Genomic DNA, 17,866 nt, shown 5'->3' on the forward strand with positions numbered 1-17,866 from the left:
AGGTTTACAGAAGAAAGTACAGAGAGTTTCCATACATCCTCTTGCTCTCTCTGCCCCAACCAGTTTTCTCCATTATTAACATCTTGGACTAGTGTGATATATGTGTTACAATTGGTGGGGCAATACTGATATATTATTATTAATTAAAATACAATTTTCATAGAGTTCACTCTTTGTGTTGTAAGTTCTATGGGTTTTAACATTGTATAACAACTTGTATCCACCATTTTAGTCTCATGTAGAATAGTTTTACTGCCCTAAAAATTCCCTATGTTTCCCCTAGTCATCTTTCACTCCACCCCGATCCCTGGGAAACACTAATCTTTTTATCATCTCCATAGTTTTGCCATTTCCAGAATGTCATATATTTGAAAATATGCAATATGTTGCCTTTTCAGATGTGTGTGTGTGTGTGTGTGTGTGTGTAGCAATGTGCATTTAAGTTTCCTTTATCTTTTCATGGCTTGATAACTCATTTCTTTTTTATTGCTAAATAATATTCCATTGTCTGGATGTACCATAGCTTGTTTATCTGCTCACCTATCGAAGGACATCTTGGTTGCTTCCATGTTTTGGCAATTATAAATAAAGCTGCTATAAACATTCATGTTCAGGTTTTTGTGTGGATGTATTTTCAATTCATTTGGGAAAAATACCAAAGGAAAAATGTGCTAGCTGGATCATATGGTAAGAGTGTGTTTAATTTTGTAAGAACTGCCAAACTGTCTTCCAAAGTGTTTTCATTTGTTTGACTTTTGTTTTTATACTTACAGTCCTGATCTCAATGCTTTTGGTAGTCAGGTGTTTGTAACATTTACGAATCATCTATTAGTTCTCTTGCTTATATTTTACTTTTTAAAAAAGAGAGATCTTAAAGAATACATATAATTTTTATTTTAATTTTTAAAATAAGAACCAATTTAAGATAAGAAAAATCCAAATACAAGAATTACTTTTTTTCACATATACTGATTTCTTAGAAGTGTTATTAAATATAAAGTTAATTTTAAAATTTAAATGTCAGCAGTGTTTCAAATGTGTTTTCCAGGTTTGTTGTAAGCACTTCTTATTTGTATATTTTCCCATTTACTTTAGGTGCTTAGTTCAGGAAAGTCCATGATAGTAAAATTTTCCAGTTGTTTGTGTTTAATACAATTATCAAAACTAAGCCCTTTGAGTTACAATTTGATGGCTGAAACCTAGTCCACATTTTTGAACCCCAGCTTCATATTTTGATATTTTATCAATTAAATTCACCCACTTTCCAAAAAAGAAGATATCAAAGGTATGTGTATATTTTGTTACAATGCCTGCTTAGATGAGAGTGACGCTTCCATTACAGTCCGATAAAATGTTATCGGGCAGAGAAAAACAGAACCACCAGGAAATTTGAATGATGAAATTAGCTGTACATGTAAGGCCATTTCTACCCATTAGCTGAATCTTTGAAAACTGTTTTAATGATCTAGGATCACTTCTACTTGATCCGTTGAAGCGATTGTGTTCCACTACCAGGAGATACCTGCATGCGCTGAATGGACCAGCAAACACGGGATCTCAGCAAGTAATGGATCAAGATCTGCCAAAAAAGAGAAAACTCATTCACTTCCTTGTGATGTATTAACTTTTGGAGGTTTTCAGGGATTTAAAAATTACTCTTCACTAGAAATAGTTAACATATCTAGGGGGGAAAAAAGAGAGATCTATTTTTGTTTTTTAATGGAAAGTTCAGACATGATGATAACATACAAAAAAAATCCAGTTATATGTTCGGTCCAGGAAAAATAATTTTTAAAAATCAATTTTATGTTTTCAAGTCTAATGAATTAATTTAGTGAAAGGTCAGAAAATATGCAACAGTAGAGTTAAAGGTTTGGGACTTCAAATGTCTGCGTCCAAAAGCCAAATACACAACCCTGAGATCCATGGTGAGCTAGAGAAAGCAGTTGCAGCATGATTTCAACATCCGGTAAATGGAGCTGGATTAATTCCTCTATTTGTTTTTTAAATCTTTTGTTTTAAAGGTTCAGATATTACCTGTATTTCATGTTTCTTGGAATGCTGGTGGAGGAGAAGGTGGTAGTGAGGTTCCTCAGGGAGGCGTTCTCAGTGAAGGCTGAGGTCCCAGGGAACTATCTTCTCGCCCATTTATTTGCCATAACTGAGCCAGTTTGCCAGCATTGTGCACCGAAGCGTGACCCAACGGTTTTATGTACACCCTCAGAATTCTGTGTAAGAACCCATAATTGTTTGTTAAAAAGTGTATTTTGAAACACGTTGGGGAACCGAATTGAATAATTATTTCTCCAGAAGGAGGAGAATGAAGCCTCCTGGAATCACTGGTTACAGCGACAGCTTTCTAGTGTCTTTTCACTTCTGTTTCAGGGAGGCAAATGCCTACGCTTTGATCAAGTGTCAAGTGTATGTGGTAAATCTCTCTCCAGAGAAGCCCCCTTTTATGTACTTTTCAGGCAGCCTGCGGGGTGGAGAGTGGAGGTGACCGAACATTTTGTTCAAAGTGGCCTCTCTAGCCGGAGCTCATTAAGTCAAGGCTCACGCACGTTTCACACAAAGGGAAAGCCTCTCAGGTTCCATCTCCTTTGATATAGATTTTGCCACCATTGTTCCAGGTATTGCCTGAGAGAGCTTATTTCCATATGTATAGAGCAAGGATATGCTTTCTTCTGCCGGTTAAACTGTCACCTAATGTATTTTTAGAAATACATAATGTAAAGAAGACAGAAGATGAAGCAGGAAATCTTACAGTGGCAACATTTGAACATCTCTGCCACTTGAAAAAATGTTAATTAAAAGATACCTTATTCCACTTTTCTTTAATTGCCAAGCAACGCTTGATTATTTTTTCCCCTGACAAAAAATTTACTTTAAACAACCTGCTTTTGTGTATAACCTGTTTTCTCTTTTCACTAGGTGTGTATCTAATGAAGACTTCAGCTTCCGTTATGTGTGGACGGTTTAAGGAATGTTCCCCTCTCTTTGCAATACGTAGTGTCAGTATCTTTCTCTATTCCCAATCGCATCCCGGATGTTGAACTTGTGGTTGTCAGAGAAACACAAGGAACATATTATTAGATCGTTCATAATTGGGCATTGCTGGTGTGTGCCAAAGGTTTAGAGCTTGATCAGAAAGTTCTTACCGCATGCGCTTCTGCTGACGATGAATTGGAAAACCAACAAAGGCAATTCTGATGCTTGCTTCGCAAGATAACAAAGAGAAGACAAAGGCAGACCAATTCTGCCTTAGGTTTATGTGCAGCCTGTACTTTTTTTTTTAAATCACGTGATTCCGGCAGTAAGGAGGAATTGAAAAGCCCAGGTCTCCCATGAAGCTTGGAGCCCCTCCATGTGACGGTTTCCTTGTGTCTGAGTCATTTCGCGGCCAGGTGCTGACTAAGGCTGAGGGCTGTGGGAACCTGATTTAATGTGTCTAGAGCAGACTTTTCCAGGTAAATAGCCCGGGTTCCCCTGGGAGTACTCCGGTTCCCTTCATATGTGACATCGCCTCCGCCTCGCCGGGCATTTAGCAGAGGATGATCCATCTCTCCAGCGCTGAGATAAACCCAGCCGTGGACCTTGGCAGCGAGGACAGGGGCTGCGGGGAAAAACGAGCGCGCAGCGTCCATGGCTGTTTTGACAAACTGTTGTGTGTTTTTTCTGTCTGAGTATCTGGCAGCGCAGGTAAAACAATGTGTTGCTGGTATCTTGGCTCGCCACCCGCTCTCAGGCTCTGCAGGGAGTGCCCGGCCAGCCCTGCAAATGTTCCGAGCAAAGCTGTGAAAACAAACGCGGCCCGATTAGTTGGACAGGCTCACCAGCTTTTGAGTGCTAACTGCCCTGGCTGCCCTTGCTTCTCAGTCCTTTTCCATTCTTTTATTCAGCTGTGCACTTATCAATTAACACCAGGGTGGCTATAGTCTTCTCCTTTTTCTTGTGTTATGCTCTATTCAGCAGGATCTCTCTCTGCTTTGGCCCTGAGATGAACACTGATTCTGAGATTTTTATCTCCAAACACAACATATAATTTATTATTTCTTTAAAAATAAGGGCTGCTTTCATTACTATTTTTTAAAAAAACAACCCATGTCCATTCTAGAGATATTAGAGAATGCAGATAACAGGAATAATCTTTGAAGTATACATATTTTGGGCCTGACTAAGGGTCATTCCACATGCCAGTAAGAGTTGCACGTGTTCTATGTTATACTGTTTAAGTTAAAAAAATCTTCTGAATTTTCCTGTGGCAGATAAGGCACATCAATTTCTTCTTCTCTTTCTTTTTATTTCACAGTATAGTTTAGAATACTATGTCAATACCCCTGAAGTTCCAAGCATTTGGGAAGAGCCCTTCAAATTAGCTTGACTTTTTTATGCCTTCCTCTGGTTTGAAGTGAGAGCCAACCTGGGATAAAGAGAACTTGGGTGTCCTTTTTGAGGTGAAATCAGAGTGAATTAAAAAGAGTGATTATACCTTTCTTTAATCAAAGGCTTCAGAGATCATGTTCCTTTCAAAAAAAGAAACATCAAGGAAAGGGCTTGGAAAATTACTTTCATATTTTCTTGAGCATTTCAGAGCTGCAGTACATTTTAAGAGATGTCATTTGTTCTTAAATATCAGACTCTAGTATCAGTCTTTTGTCTGTGCCTGTCCTTCAGTGTATCAGAAAGTATGGAGCTTGCCCTTGCTTTGTTGTGAACAAGCAGAAGCTGTCAAATGACTAATGCTCTTGGAATCTCACTGAGGCATTTATTCTGCCTCTGTTGCTATGAGCCCAGTGTTCTCTTTTGTGGCATGTAACAATATAGGTAATATATCTAAAGTATGGCCCTGACCAAAAGAGACTTAGTCATAGCATCATGATTTTGCTTGAAATAATAATCGTAAAAATCATTAAACATACCAATTAATGATTACCATACACACTTGAGTAGGTCGTGCACTACATAATGCCAAAAGAGCCATTCTCATTTTAATCTATGTGAATAAGTTTAAAAAAACAACAGTGCCTGTGTTTGTAATTACTCATATGGACTAATTAACTTGAAAGAGTGGTTGAAATAGTACAAAAGAAAGACACTCAAATTCACATAGCAAGTGTTTATCCAAACATTTTACAATGACTAGGAGGACATACTACTTCTTTATAGAACTTAAAAAAATAAAAACTTATTTGAAATTACTTAATCGACATTAATAGTATTTCATGTTGAAATCTTCGTTTGCATTAAAAATAGATAATCTATTTTTTTTAAAGGCATCATTAGTGGTTCAAAATTTTAGATTTATAAACCACTTTTAAAAATAAATATTTCCTGTCTGTTTCCAAAAACTTCATTGGCTGCACTCTTCATAGATGTCAGATCTGCTACTTTAATTTGTTGAATAATAGAGAAAGAAATAGGAAATATATTTTTGTTGAAAACTAAATGCATTTTTGTTGCTTAACCTGAGACATTTAAAAATTAGTGGAAGCCAGAATCAATTAAGGGTGCCAGATTGTTCTCATTTTTTTTTTTTTTTGGCTTTTGTTTTACCTATTTGTGCCCACTTTAATTAGAAAATAATACAATGACTATTAATTTTACCTGGCAGGCTCCATTACTAGTGCAATATTGGCATCGTGGAAAATGGACTGAATTTCTTTCTAGAGAGGGTAAGAATTTTTATGGTCTAAAAACTGTATTATTCTTTTGACCTTTTTCTAATCATCAATTGTTAGAAAAAATAGTCCCAAATAATTAATTTTTGGAGAATATTTGAGATTAAGACTAAAATTTTCTCATGTCCTGGGAAACTACAAAGACCAAAATTAAAATAAAAGAGGAACCTTTTATTTCTTATTTCACATTACTCTATTACTTTGTTTTAAGTATGTGTTGAAAATGTAAAATTAAATATTATCAATTTCATTCTTCAGAAATTAGGCAAATGACTATAAATAACATTCTAAAGTCACTGTACTTTAATGAAAGATATTTAATGTAAGACTTGCTGAGATGAAGATAAAAATTTTAAAAATATATATGTAAGTTAAACCGTATTAGACTCAAATTTGAGTTAGATGGTACCATCAATATGGTTTCAATGAAACTGTCCTAATGTATCACTTTTATTAAACTCTGCGTTATTTTACAGCTGACTTCTCTTTAGCTCATCTCTACTATTTTTACAAAATAGAACCAAATTATATTAAAATGAAGAAGTAAAATCTCCTTTATTTCATTTTTTTTAACATGTTTGTATATCTAGTAAATAATCATATATTGATGGCACCAAGTTAATACTATATAAATAGAAAACAGTAGAGTAACAGAATACATACATGACACATGCTAATAAACTTTAACGCCTAGTGTTTAATTAGGTGTAGCTTGTTGTTATTATTATTGTTGTTATTAAGAGCATTGATACTTATGCATCTGATAAATGCATAAAATACCTAAGTTTGTTCCAAGATGTGGTATGGAATGGTAAGCCATTTATTTAATCAAATAAATTTGAGCTTTGTCTTCTCCAGCATAATTTCCTTTTAAGAGGCAAAGGATATATGTGATGTTTAATTACTTTCTAACAAAAGGGACAAAATACGAACTTCTAAAATCTGGGTATGAACTTTCCTAAGCTTTTAAATGAATTCAGAATTTGGATCTGAACTTTTTTCTTCTTCTTCTTTTTATCCCCAAATGAGTCAGAACTTAATTTTTGACATCAGGACCAGCGTCAGAGACTCTAGTCTGAGAAATTATCATTCCAAGACCTGAACATTTTTGATACTAGCCTTTTAATTACTCTTTTATTTTTATTCCTTAAAGCTATAATTCAGGTAAAACCAGAGAAATAGAATACTTGCGATCTTTTAATAATCTTTTTAATCAAATGCAAGACATTTATAAAGAAGGAGTAGGAATTAAGAGTCCTGGACAACTTAATATTATTGTTGGCTTGCTTCTTGGTCACCGTTCCTGTACGCAGCTTGGTTTTTATATGCAATAGCAAAGCTTGCCTGGATTTAAATGAATTTGATTGGAGCAGATATCATGCATATTTCTACAGAATGTTCATAATTACTTATTTTTCTTGGCAAAAGCAATATAGCTTTTGAACATATTACATTCCCAAATACTATTTTTTGAATATAAAATGTATTTCACTATTTTAAAATATACTCATATATTTACTAATTTTACAAAGTAACTTCTTACATTGGGGCTAGGACAAAGTCTCTGGTTATCAATTAAGGTTATTTTATATAATAAGAGCACTGCATTCTATTACATTTTACCAGTGAATAGCAATACCTGAAAGTCAGCTGAATGCAAATTTCATTGCCTTCATGTAGCATAAATAAGATTTAGAATGTGTTCAAAGTAATTGTTTTACCTGACAGTAATAACATGTTAATGATTTTGGAACAGTTCAGACCTTGTAAGTGACTAACCTTTTTATACTCTAAGTTGATTTTCCCCATGAATTAAATTAAAATAGCAACTGTGTGGTGAAAATTACTAGATTGGTCCACTAAAAGTATATTTAAAATGCTTTCTTTTAGCTATCAGTAAAGTATTAGGTAAATTGTGCAGGAATTTTTGTTTAGTTTAGCAAACATTTTCTCAGATTTTTGGTGGTGATCATGGCAGGTATTAATATATTTGCTACAAATACAGACTCTACAAAGATTTCTCAAGTAAAAGTACATTGAGATGTCCTCACAATCACATTTATTTTTAATGTTTGATATTTTTTAGTTTATTTAAAAATTTTTAATATATGTATTTCTCCTAGGAACAGATATGCACTCACTGTGTCACTTCTGAGTTATCTGGTAATGTAGGCTCAAAAAGAAATTTTTAAGAGGAATATACTGTAATCTTCTGAAAAAATTTCCTTCAGAAATTATCTTTTTCCAAAAAGTAAAATTCCAAATTTCAAGAAATAGCAAGCAATAGCAGCTGCAAAAAACATTCAAGCTGAAATTTTGATCATCTTTCTATGAAAATGAACTCAAAAGTAATGAGATCATGACTGGATTCATTGGGCTGTATTTGGACAATCACTTTTCCTATTCACAGGGAAGTAATTCTTCACTAAGGTGGATTAATCTGCACTCTTGGCTCTTCTTTTGTAATATTGAGAAGAGTTTTTCCTCTTATTGGCTGAGTTAATAAGTGCAGTCTAAGAATTGGCAGTTGAATTTGTGCGGCCACATTAGTTTCTCCGAAATCCTCCAGAGTCTTTAAGCTTCATCTCCTAAAGTCAAGGCTGGGATGGTTGTGGGCAAGGCCAAAATAGCCTGTTATATCCCAAGGATCTATTAGAACATCCTGCCTTTTAAAATATAAAAGAAGCCTTATTTATAGTTATGAAACTTTTGCTATTTCCTTGTCTCTGAATGCCAAATATTTTATAAGATTTCTCCATTTACAAATCAAAAGCAGCACTTTTACTTGAGAAGTCCTATAAATTCACAGCAGACTACATATCCTCTATGAGTCTGTTTTTCTGTATCCAATGTTAAATTTTTATGGTCTTGGGTGGTAACTTTAAAGGCCTATCAATTTTTGTCTTTCTCATTTGCTTCTCTTAAGAGGAAATACAAGATATTTCCTTTTTAACGTAAATGAAAACAAACAAACAAAAAAGTTAGAGGTCCTGTGTTCTTCTTAGAAGGAAGCATTGGACCTGCATCCCTGGCTAGAGATGAGTGCAGTCTCAGATTAGGAGAACCCCTGGCTCTGTTTTACGGCCTTGTAAATTCTAAAGTGACAGTTTGGTGTTTTGATTTTGAGGCTGAAAAGAGACTGACACTAAAGCTGACTCAGTATAACAGCTCCTCTCTTTTCAACTTTCTGAGTTCGTAACAGCCAACTTTGAGATATCTGGGGCTCCTGAGTGACCACTAGGCAGAGTTCTGAAGGGTAGCCTAGAGATGCCCCACTGCTGCTACCTCAGAAGCTTTTCTTATCTTCACTTAGTGTCAGGAGAGCAGTATCTGGCTTACACAGCCGGGATCTGGGGGCCTCGGGTTTTACTTGCCAGCTCTATCTTTATTTCTTGTACCTAGATATCAGTTGCCTTTAAATTGGGGGAAAAAGGCTGCAATCTCCTTTGATAAGGGGATTTTGGACCTCAAGCTTTAGTATATATGAGCTAGATAGACATCTGTTAGTGGGAGTTGCCTTAAGGGAAGAGATAATGGGGAAAATCTACACTGAAAGCAAAAGGCTATGTTTGAAGTCAATAGGATAAGTGGAATTTAAGCAGGAAGCTCAGCATCTAAATCAGTTTAGTCATACTACTATTTTAAATGTCAGTGGTGATGGAGAGCTGCTGCCTCCCTCTGTGTACAGAACAGAGCCTGGCTGTACGTCTCTTAAAGATCAAAGCCGACTCCAATACCAACTTATCATGAAAGCAGATTTATCATCACGATTGCTCTATATTCCTTCTTGTCCTTCATAATTTTCCAACTTCAAAGCTTGTGTTAAATATAAAATATCACCGTAAAAATATTAAGCCACCACTCACTAATCTGGCACCTAGTGTGTGTTTAAAGGGCTGAGATTATGGGACACATTGTGGGCTCTGGAAACGCTTGATAGCTGTGTGATCTTAGATAAGATACTTAACTTCTCTGTGCCTTTCTTTTCTATAAAGAGAAGATAACGGCAATACTTACCTTATACTGTTGTTGGGAGGCTTACATATGTTAATTTTTCACATTCCTTTGAATGATGCCTGGAACATTGTAGGTATTCTGTTTACATAAGTCATTTTGTTTTATCCATTACCTACCATGTGAGGATGGTAGCATTCTTATCTTCTGCCTTAACTCCCATTCCTTTGAAATCAAAACCTGTGGCCAATAAATAAACTCAGAGAGCAGGAAGTAAAGCACTGAGGAGTGAAACAAGGAGGAAAGATAAGCCAACGCAAAGATGCATTTTGGAGTTGTCCACCAGCAGGTGGCCATGATTCCAGGGGCCTTTTAAAAAGGCTTAGGAAGTGCATCTAAGCATTGTCTACCTGGGGTACAAAAGAGAGACATGTTTATTCATCAACTACCATCCTATCAGTCAAGATTGGTGAATGGCTGATAAATGTTCACCCATTCCATTTGTACCTGCTTGAGTGCATTCCCATGGGTACCACACACAGAGGTAGCTGTTAAAGATGCACTGGTGCAGATCTGAAATGAGATGCTGCCGCTTGCACCTTCTCAGAGATGTTGGGAGCTGGGCCTAGCTGTTCTCTTCAGCAGTGGTTGGAGAAAGAGGTGGGGCTGAGAATAATTGGAATCACATACAGATGCCTAATACATTCTATTTCATAGATAGGGAAACTGAGTCTCTTTCAGAAAGTTCCCTAGAAAGCCAACCAGTTATTCACTCACAGACCAGCTTTTGTGAATCTAAAGCTTGTCTTTTTCCATTTCACCATATGATCTCTAATCATGGGCAAAACTTCTCCACTATGCTTATGGATATATTTTTTTCTGCTTAAAAGTGTGATTTTTAGCATACCTTAAGATGACTTGGTGAAAATGTAGTAAAGTGACTGAAAAATATTTGAGATTAAAAAGGGGGAAATTTTTGCGTTGGAGAATACTTTAAAATGCAAAAGTTGTAGCAGGACATGAACATCTCCAAATTTTAGGTCATGCATTTTAATTTCTGTTGCTGTTTTGTTTTCTAAAGTGATAGTAAATGTTAATAGAAATGAAAGGGAATTCAATAAAAAATGGGAATGTTGCTATTGGTAAATTTTTAGTCTGAAATTATTGTTACTAAAATGTTTTCTTTCCTGTTCTCTTTCTCTGCTTTTTACTCTAAATAAGGTGTGTGTGTTTCCCTGTGTACCAGGGGTTCTATATATTTTCCAAGGAAACAATACAATTATGATGCTGTTTTCAAAAGACATGAACCAAACCTATTTGCTTTATTCTTGAGCTATTCTAAGATAACTTATAATTTTATTGTAACTGTATATGTAATATATCTATGATTATATATGCAATTTGATCAATGCTTAAGAAAGGATATGATTAACATTTATTTGAGCATATTATTTTCCTCCAGAAATTTACAAATAAAAAATTTGTAGAATTATAAATATCAGTGTATCTGACTTAAAAAAATGTAAGTAAAAGTATAAGTCTTGATCAGATTCAATCACTTATTTGTTTTAAATATATATATGGCAAGCTTTGTGCCTGATGCTAGAGACAGAAAGATAAGAAAATGTTTCTTGTCCTCCAGATGCTCACTGTGCTATTTAGAAGTTAGACAATAATTGAGTAGTTATAGATCTCATCATTTCTGGGTTATTATAATAGTCTTTTTCTTGATCTTTCTAGTACTCCATTTTTACCTGCCCTTGAACTTCTTTCCCTACCCTTAGCTACTGCTATAGCCTATATATTATCCTATTTTTCACAAATTTGTTTGAACCTACTGCCAGAAAGGTATTTTTTCCTCTAAAATTTGTTTATGCCACTTCTTTGCATGGAATTTTTCAATAGCTCCTCAATGGATAAAAGGTGTAGCTCTATTGTAGGACATGTGGCTACCTGTTCTGTGTCAGGTCTTATCTCTTCTATTTCTTTCAGTAATGAACCATTGGTAACTCTTTGTACTATGCGTAAGCCTTTGTACTTTCACATTTCTGCTTAAAAGTGTGTTTTTAGATGGTGCGTGCACTCATTCATTTGACGTGAAATTAAGAATTATTCTTTATCACTGGTTTGGACATTTTGACTTTGATGTGTCTTTGTATAGTTTTCTTCATGATTCTTTTTGTTCAGGGTTTGTCGAACTTCTTGGATATACGAGGTTATAGTGTTCACCAAACATGAAATAACTTTTTAAAATCTCTAATATATATATATATATATATATATATATATATTTTTTTTTTTTTTTTTTTTTTTACTTTATCTGATGTTAACATAGACGTTCCAGCCTCCTTTGATAGGGTTAATATGCTATATATTTTCCCATCTTTTTGCATTTAATCAACTTATGTTTCATATTTAAAGTGGGGTTGTCAAAAGCGACATATTCTTGAATCTTATTTTTTTACCTAATTTGACAATTACTACATTTAATTGATGTGTTTAGATCATTTATATTTAATGTAGTTATTATACTTGCATTTAAATCTGCCATCTTGCTTTTTTCCTTTCTAGAATTTCCTGATTTCTTTTGGATTAATTTTGTGTTTTTGGTGATACCATTTTATATCTCCTTTTGGCTTATCAGCGATAACATTTCGTTGTAAATTTTTTTGTGTGTGTGTGATTAACTTATGGTTCATAGTGCAATTTTAACTTTTCACAATCTTTATGTATAGTATAAGAACCTTGTAATCATTTATTGCCATTTATTGCATCCTGATTTTTTGCTATTATTATAGCAGATTTTTACATTCATTATAAACCCGAGTACATTATTATTTTTGCTTTAAACAGTCTATTTGCTTTTAAAAGATTTAAGTAATTTTTTTCCATCACAATAGTCCCTCTTTATTTGTAGTCCGCTCCCTCCCCATTTAAGGTTTTGCCTACTGAGTGTTTAATTACCCATAGTCAACCTCAGTCTGAAAATATTAAATAGAAAACTCCAGAAATAAACAATTCATGTTTTATTTATTTTTTCTTAATCTCTTTTCCTTTTTCACCCAAGCCCCCCAAGCCTCCTCCCATAACAATTCATAAATTTTAAATTGTGCATGTTATGAGTACTGTGATGAAATCTCACACCACTCTCTTCCATCTCACTCGGAACTAGACTCTTCCCTCTGTCCAACGTCTCCACGCTCTACACTATTCCTTCCCATTAGTCACTTAGTAGCTGTCTTGGTTATCAGATTTGCTGTCGTGTTATTGTACTGCTTGTGTTCAAGTAACCTTTGTTTTACTTAATAATGGCCCCCAAGCAGGAGAGAGTGCTGTTGGCAATTTAGATATGCCAAAGAGAAGCCATAAATTGCTTCCTTTAAGTGAAAAGGTGAAAGTCCTCAACTTAATAAGGAAAGGAAAAAAAATTGTATGCTGAGGTTGCTAATATCTGAAGTAGAAATGGATCTCCTATCTGTGAAATTGTGAAGAAGGAAAAAGAAATTCAGGCTAGTTTTTCTGTGTCACCTCAGACTGCAAAAGTATGGCCACAGTGTGTGATAAGTGCTTAGATAAGATGAAAAAGGCATTAAATTTGTGAGTGCAAGACATGAACAGAAAACATGTTCCAACTGACAGCAACATGTTGCTTGAAAACACTGAGCCTGTATGAAGACTTTACCAAGGGATCCCCTGAAACGAGTGACACCAAGCCATTTACTGCAAATAAAGGATGGTTATGCAGATTCAAGAGTAGGTTTGGAATGAAAAATGTAAACATTACTGGAGAGGCTGCATTTGCCAATGAAGAAGTTGCTGTCACATTTCTGATGAAATTGAAGAAGTTGGTTAGGATTTGCTATTATCTGTGATTCTGGGCATCCACTGGGGGTCTTGGAACATATTCCCTATGGATAAGGAGAGACTACACTGTTCTTTATTGATGTTCTTCACTGTGTTCCAACTGACATTGTTTCCAATGAGAAATCTATTTTCATTCTCATCTTTGTTCCTCTGTACAAAATGTGTCCCTTTTCTTGGACTGCTTTTAAGAATTTCTTTTTTTCACTGTTTTGGGCAGTTTGATTTTGACATGACTTTGTGTGGTTTTATTCATGTTTATTTTGCTTGGGCCTTGTTGAACTTCTTGGATGTGCAGGTATATAGTTTTCTTCAAATCTGAATAGTTTTTGGCTATTATTTCCTCAAGTATTTTTTCATTCTTTTCCTTTTCTTCTCTCTTTATAGGGATTCCAATTATATTTGTACTGGGATTCTTGAGCTTGTCCTATAGCTCAGTGATACTCTTACCTTGCAAACTATGGCACTGTTGACACTTCCAGTCTTAGGAATCACCCTATTATCCTCTGGCATTGTTGTTCTTTGTTTAATGTTCAATATTTTGACAATCGTTATTTCACATGTACATTTTTGGTCTACTCGTTGTTTCAAGTGAGAGGATAAATGTGATCTCTGTTACTTCTGATTTGAATTTTGTTTTTTCCTATACCTATCAAAGTTTTAGGCCATAGATAGATTTTTGCAAAATTTTAATGGTTGTGAAGAAAAGCTCAAACCAGAGGAGAACAAGTCTAAAATATAATCTTGAAAACAGTAAATAATTTATTTATATTACTTACTGTTTGGAATATTTAGAGCGTGTAAAAGAGAATAATGGGAGATGTGGCTGTAAAATTAAATATAGGTAAGATCAAATTCCAGTCCTAAGTTGCCAATTATAAATTTTTAAATATTTCAGTATTCAGTGAAGATACACCAAAAGTTTCTGACCAGAAAGTGATAGCACTGAAGCTTTGCTTATCAATATTAAACTAAAAGTGAGAGGCAACATCACATAATTATGGGACTATGGCGTTAGATTTAGCGTGCCTGGGTTTGAATCTTTGATTCATCATCCAATAGCAATGTGACGTGAATAACATAATTTACCTTTTAGGTATTTCAGCTCCTATATCAGTAAAATAGTGTCGTCTTGAGTATTATGTGGATTCATGTTTGTAAAATATGTAGACTAGCGCTGGGTATACAGCTAATGGATCCAGCTGTGGATATGAAGTTTTCAATGAGGCTTCCAAATGAGATGCTGAGGAAGGGCAGGAGAAGCAGGTCTATATCTCAAGAGAGAGAGCACAGGTGAGAAAATCTGATCTTTGAGATGATTGCATGAAAATAATGACTAGAAAAGTGAAGTATGGAGAGGAGGGCCCAAGAATAACTTACAGGGAATGAGTCAGAAGAGTTTGGGAGACATATGGAAACACATATTAAAGAAAGTAGAGAATCAGGACAGCACAATATTACATAATTCCTGGGAAAAGAGAGTTTCAGGAAGGATGGAGTCTATTGACCTAGGAATTAGAGAAAGCCACTACATGTAGCTACTAAAGCACCATTGGTGACCTTCAAAGAAATCATTTCAGCCAGGTATTAAGTATCAAAACTGATCGAAATGTAATGATAATGAAATTATGGGGAGTGTGTATTGCTTGTTTCTTAAAAAAAGATTTTGCGCTGATTAGATAACACTGGGAAAGTAGATTGAAGGGTGAGTTTGGTGAAGGCAAGAATTCTCTCTCCACCTCACCCTGCCATTGCAATTTTACGAGGACATATTGGAGACAGAATGTCTAACAAAACAATTTCAGACATCAGAGCAGGCTGGTGAGGGAGTTTTCTTTTGGCAATGGTAGGTTTTCAGCATTCTTTGTATTACCTGACACATACGGCCTCTCAGTACTGGGCCATCTGCATTTATATTTGCAATACTTTCTTATTTATTTATGCATCAGATTCACCTGGTGAGCTTATTAAAATGAAGATTCCGGGGCTCTATGTTAGATATTCTGTTTCAACAGGTCTAGGGTGGAGTCCAGGAATCTTACGCATGAAAATATTTATTTAGTTTTTGAATAGGCAATACATTCACAAGGTTCAAATGGTACAAAAGAATATAGGGTGAAAACCTGAGTTTCTCAGTCTCTCAATTTCCCTATTCCAAAGCATTTGATTTTATCAGGTTCCTTTGTCAATTTTAGGAAATTTGAAAAAATATGTTTGGTTTTTGCAGTTCTTGCCCTTAATAAATAGAGATACTTAAATATAATCACAGGGCAGAAGCTGTAGGTGAAGGAGAGACTGAACAATATATGTGAGAGAGAAAGAACTCAGTGGAGGATTGTACTTAACAAATAGCATTTATGGTTGGTGTAAACATTAAGTAAAACTTATATTCTCAAATTTTCAAAATGCAAATAGCAATGGTATAGGCCTGGATGAAGTAAATGGTTGTCAAATATTGGCCCCTTGGCCACATCAGCTTCAATGGTAGAAATTTTAATTATGTGTGTGGGGACCATGGTCAATTACATGTGCGTTTCTTTTTATTATTAATTTTCCATTTTTCATTTATACTAAATTTATAGGACTAAACAAGTGGTTAAAAACTTGCCCCTCTGGTTCTCTGAAAATATGAACTCTGTATCTTTCATGATTTTCTTTGAGTGTCATATGATTTTAGGTAACATTGAAAGGATTCAAAAGATATGACTTCTCAGGACCAGAAACATTTTAACAAATGAAGACGAGCACATGCTGCTGAATTCCCCTTGGTTCTGGCCATGGTCTATTTATTTACCTCCTCTTCTGCATTTTAAATAACCTTCCTATCAACATCGTGGGTGTTTAAGTTTCAAATATCATCTAAAGGTAAATGGCCTTCTCACTAATGAGAGTTTTCAGTTCTCGACATATTTTTGGTAAAAGATTGTTATAAATACACATTGATAAAAAAGAGTGAAGATTCTGAGAGGTTTTCAGTAGTTCTACTTTGGGCTACATAGTTATGTTTCTTCCAGGCATTTCTTATTTTGTGAAGTTATTTTTAAGAGAATAGTAATTATAGAAAATCCAACTCAAATATCAGTTTGGAGTGAACATTTCTCCAACTTTAATTTAAGGTTTTATGCAAGAACTCAGAATGCAACCATCTCTATTAAGGAATATTCCCACTGAGAGGGGAGTAAATCCACAGTCCATGCGAAGCCCTGGTGATTACAGAATTACTCCCTGACATGAGCTGGGGACACAGTTTCAGGCTGAAGAGGATGCTTTAAAATCTTAACAGTGACTGAACGTTTCAAGGGTGAAAAGAGATTTGGTGAGAGATTATAGTAATGTTAAATATAAAAGGAAAAAAATCAATCCAGTTAAGTTTCCTTTTGAAAATGTCTCCTTTTGAATTATGTTGAAGACAATTAGTTAGTTCACGGTGTGGTTATAGATGTGGGTTCCCCTCGACCACCACCACCATTTAAATTAATTTGTATTTCAGAATCTGCAAATGCCCTTTAGGGAGTGGTAAGTTTAAGTTGAAGATAAGTACAGAACATTATTTCAAATTAATTGGAGTGACATATAAAAATGGAGTGATTCTTCATAGCATTAGAAAGTGAAAGAAATTTTGTGATTTTGTCTTTGTATTTCTTTTGCCTTTAATATTTCTACTAAAAGTAGCTATATAAAATAATTCAGAGAGTAATAGAAAAATGGATATAAATTATTCAATGACTTTTTAGAGTGGTATTTATTGATATTATTCATAAAGAGGAAAAATTGAAATGAACATTTGATGTTACTTTTAAAAGGATATTGAAAATATCCCAGCTTTAGGTAGGATATGAATATACTATTACATTTTATCACTTAAACATAGAAATGTGTAAGTATTATAGATTATTTATCTATAAAATAATTTTAGAAAATTTTGACAGAACAACCAGTAAATAGGTTAAAGTAACAGTTCCCAATTATATTGAGGAAAGATAAATGCACATTTGGGACTGCATCTATTTTATGTTAAAATATGGAAGCAAACCTACATTATGTGAAATGTCTATAGCTCTAAATTTAATTATGTAATTATCATTGAAGTTGATGAAAAGCTTTAAAAAATAAACAAGGAATGCAATTAGTGCATATATTTGGGAGTAAGGAGAACAACAAACTTGATTGGATCTAACTTCTCAGTTTGCTAATTTGAAAAAGTCACGGACTTCTAACATGATTAATATGTAAATATAAAAGTGGAAACATGGAAGTGGCTTACCACATTTTACCCAGAACTCTGAAAAGTAAAATCAATACCTACAAAATAGATAATGAGTAAGGAAAGTAATGAAAATATGTCAGATTTCAATCCCATAGTAATCATTAAA

General features: G+C 34.5%; 1 long non-coding RNA gene and 1 other non-coding gene across 2 annotated transcripts; one reads left to right on the forward strand and one right to left on the reverse strand.

Annotated features, from left to right (window-relative positions):
* The first annotated feature begins 3,349 nt into the window (after nucleotides 1-3,349).
* Nucleotides 3,350-16,360, forward strand: LOC120605213 (uncharacterized). Its single transcript, XR_005653549.1, has 3 exons — nucleotides 3,350-3,467; nucleotides 5,612-5,672; nucleotides 16,171-16,360. It is a non-coding gene; the product is annotated as an uncharacterized LOC120605213 (long non-coding RNA).
* On the reverse strand, nucleotides 6,705-6,772 carry LOC120605380 (small nucleolar RNA SNORD52). The gene has a single exon (XR_005653625.1). It is a non-coding gene; the product is annotated as a small nucleolar RNA SNORD52 (small nucleolar RNA).
* Nucleotides 16,361-17,866: the final 1,506 nt, after the last annotated feature.

Source organism: Pteropus medius, unplaced genomic scaffold (assembly GCF_902729225.1).
Source record: "Pteropus medius unplaced genomic scaffold, Ma_sr-lr_union100, whole genome shotgun sequence".
Classification (NCBI taxonomy): Eukaryota; Metazoa; Chordata; class Mammalia; order Chiroptera; family Pteropodidae; genus Pteropus; species Pteropus medius.